Source organism: Teleopsis dalmanni, chromosome 2 (genome assembly GCF_002237135.1).
Source record: "Teleopsis dalmanni isolate 2A chromosome 2, ASM223713v2, whole genome shotgun sequence".
Lineage (NCBI taxonomy): Eukaryota > Metazoa > Arthropoda > Insecta > Diptera > Diopsidae > Teleopsis > Teleopsis dalmanni.
The window spans coordinates 152,758,726-152,762,987 of NC_051847.1; positions in this window are offsets into that span (position 1 = coordinate 152,758,726).

Here is a 4,262-nt window from a genome sequence, read left to right on the forward strand (position 1 = left end):
TTAGAATAAGTAAGAACTTAATAAGTCCTATTTCGTCTTTAGTCATATAATCTTTTGATTACATAGTTGCCTCTAGAACCCTTGATATGTGTAGTTTCGGATGTAAAATTGTCGCAAACATTTAAATGGAATATCTATAAGTTTCGCAATTTAATTTTGTTTAATGTACCTTGCATGTTCTTCGTAAAGGATTAAATAGAATATTAAATTAGTCTGCTTTTAGAAAGCTGAAATGCAATAAAACTCGATACTAACAAGTGCAAAAAGTTAAATTAAAACTATTTTTTATATATTTCTTTTTTGTAACAAGTGACTTGGAAGAATGTCAGGAAGGGGTTGGCTGCGAAACAGTACAAATGCATTACAAGCATTAAAATGCAAATCTACTTGACACTTTGCAGTGCAATAAAGTAAAGTTTTAACATTTCGGCCCGAACCAAACTGAAACTTAATTCTCAATTTAACAGTAGTAACAGCACGAAAGGAGTTGTAGATTCGCAGAAAGGATATGTGGAGTGCAATGTATGAGCACAATACATTTGCAAAGTGTAAAATGCAAATTCGTTAAAACAATGCAAGGATTTGGTAGAAGTCAGTACAGGCGATAAAATATAATGGTAGTCTGCAAAATAATATATGCAATTGTGGTTTTCTCTCTGCAGGATGTTGCTGTGGTTCAATTAAGAGAACCAAACAGAAGCTGATTACAAACAAATACTGCAATTGCAGTTGAAAATAAAGTCAACATGTAAAAATTATAGTTTATATGTGATAAAATTTTAAAAAAGAGTTTGCTTATCTGTAAGATGATATTACAGAAAAGAAATATTTGTTACCTTCAAAGATATTAGATATATTATTTTTTGTGAAGCTATTCTACAAATCAAACAACTAATTTAACATATGTAAACTGTCTTATGCTACTAATGCAGAATTTTATACCTTTTGTAAATACTGAACAAAGCCGCGCACAAAGTTTGTATCTAACTAATCGTGTGCAAGCGGCATGTCGGACACTTTTAACTACATACATAAATTTAAATATGAAAAGGGATCTGTGCATTTATATACTATTCCGAACTCATATTGGAAGCGAATTTACCCTGCTGTGCCTATCGTTTTGCTGGCTTGCCTTTGAATCCTCCACGCTCCACGCTCAATATATCTAGAATATGCACAGTAACAGAGGCTTAGTCGATTTTTTCGATTGGTATCATTGTAAATTATGCAGTGTGTCCTGACGTTCTTTAAATGTGAGTTTTGTTGTTTTTTGTAGAAATTTTTGAATAAAGATGATGACGATGATATTTTAGTGGGAAAAGTGCAACCAAGCAGAAAATCAAATGTCGAAAAAAGTGACTGCCGAACTATTTGTTAAACGTGTTAGTTGAGTAGCACAGTTGTCAAGGCAATGAATTTCAGTATTCCGGTACTAAGAACGGTCAATGTCAATGATTTTGGCATTTTTTGTAGGCTTGTTGCTACTACTTCCTCTCTTTTTTCTATTGCTGCCATATTGCTTTATGCGTTTTCCATTAAAAGCAAATATTTCCATGCATACATCACAGTGGCTTCAATAGTTTTTTGGAGTGTTGTGTAAAGTGCCGTGAAAAGTGTAGTAAAGTGGTTACTTGGTTTCGACACTGTGCACATGAAGAGTGTCCACTTAACAAGTAAAATCAATCAGTTTTTGTTTTAGGGAATTGAAGTTTGAAAAAACCTTTGAAGTGGTACTGGTTTATTTTTTTTGCTAATAGTGCTCAAGTGTTGCAATGAGTTGCATATATGGTATATAAATTTTTATATTTAATTTCATATCTATAATATATTGGTGTCCCTTTTTAGAGAGTAAAAGAGGAAGTATTATCAAAATTTTAAAAAATCAAATTTTTTTATTTTTTTAAAAAAATTAAATTCTTTTATTAAAAATTTATGTATTTAAGCATTTTAAACGTAGATATAAATATGTCATAGAGGATTTTTATTAATAATGGTGATAAACTTAATTTGAACGTGGAAGCGACGAAAAAATTCAATTTTATGGGTACCTTAAAGGGTATGTAGAACTAAAGTATTTTGTTCCAATTTGGAATCAGCTATGTTTAGATTAGAAACCCTGCTCTGGGTATTAACACAAAATAAGTGCTTTGATGGATTTATTTCGCGAGTAACGTTCAAACTCATTATCAAACCTACTTTCCCTAATGTTGGAAATAATTAAGTAGTTACTTACTTATTTGGCCATAACACCCGTTACTGGCCTTCGAGCTAATACAACATTTCCCTCCAAGCGCGTCTACTGCACTCTGAACTTGATCACGCCACTGTGATAATTGAATAATTACTTAATTACTTAGCCATAACAACCTATTACTGACTTTCGGCCTAATGCAACATATCTCTACAAGCCGCTCTACTACATCCTAAACTTGATCACACCACCGGAGACACGGTCTACCCTATGCCTTCTTCCTCCAACTTAGTCATAACAACCCATTACTGGCTTTCGGCCTAATACAACATATCTATACAAGCGCCTCTACTGCATCCTAAACTTGATCACACCACCGGAGATACGGTCTGCCCTATGCCTTCTTCCTCCAACTGCCGCTTCAAGTGTCTTTTTCGCTGTAACAACTGAAGTAAATGAATTGCATAGCCTAAAAACTCAAAAATATCACTACAGCAACACTACAAAAAGTTAAGTTTTAGGCAAAAGTTGAGTTCCTTTAGCATCTATATCCTATACATAATCAAACAGCTTTAGAACTAGGGTGCTTTTCACGAGTTCTACCTTACAACCCGATCTGTTATGTTGCCACAGATTAAAAACTTTTTGACCTCAATTTAAACGTTAAAAAGTACTTATCATTTAACAAATAGGTGGGCTTGTGAGTTAGTTACCAACACAATTTTAATATTACTTTTTAAAGCTATGCATTATTCTCTACGACTTATAGTTTATATTTATATTGTCAAATACATTCTAAATGTTGTTTTCATAAAAAATCGGATATGTATCGTCAATATTGAATAACTTCTCGTAAAGCGAACGTTTGCTCTACGTTCGCTGTTTTTCGCAAACTATAATTAAATTTATGAAACCTAAGTAAATATATTATTATTATTATCGTAAATACTATAATTATGATGAAAATATTTAAATTCCTGGCTTAATTATTTTTCAAAGATTAATTAAAATAATTTCAGTTTGTGTATGTACTCAGTTATTACTTGATAAGGTTATTTGTATGTTAAACTGAATAAATTAAAAAAGGTTTATTGAAACAAAAAAACCGGAAGATACATTTTCATATTTTAAATTTTGAAATTTGAAAAATTTTTGTTTCAAATAAATTTTTAATCAATTTAGTCCATCGATTTTTAATTTCTTATAACACTACAACGGCAATAAAACTCTGTGAAATAGGGTTTATACTACTTTTTATTGACGCAACAGGGCTTAGAGATCTACTCTAAACCCATAAGTGAGCCCAATAAACCGGCATCCCGGTCGAAATGCCATACCCTTAACAATAATAAATAATATACACCACAAATCACAAGACTTCAAAGATTAGTTCTTTTAAAATAATTTTTAGTTGATTTCCTAAGAAACTCCATTACAATACTATCTTTAACACAGTAAGTAAATTAATTTAAAACAAAAATATTTAAATTTGTTTATATCTTTATGTATGGGTTATGGGTTTTGTGCAACTATAGTTATTTTCTGGAGTTTTGATTTCAAATCAATAATAGTATCTTTTTCATATCAATAATTTCTCATGCAGTATTCGTTAAGGCCCACGTTATGTAGAGTGTCACGGGCACGTCAAAATCAAAATTGTTGTTGCTTTCAATGCAAATTAAGAAATTGTGAGTGAGAGAAGAAAACAAATGTCGGTTTAAATTGGTCATGAAAGTCGAGGGTATTTGTGCCTCGTTACTCAGTCAAAGCCATGTTGTATGTATGTATATATTTCCTTTAAAGTTATAGCACAACCAAAAAGTACAAAAGTAATAGTACTAATGATAGAGTGATAGTGATACTCTGGGCAACATGCATTTTAATCATTTCTCGAAACGGCCTCAGTCGATGATGGTTATTTGTAAAAAACGACATACGATTAATTAGGTATTCGTTAGATTAAACACTTACTGGACTAAGGTTTCTTTGATAACGCTTTTAATACTGAATATAGATACGTTTTCACTTATACGATTTTTTTTTCGTATTTCAGAAAGAAACAGAATTTACT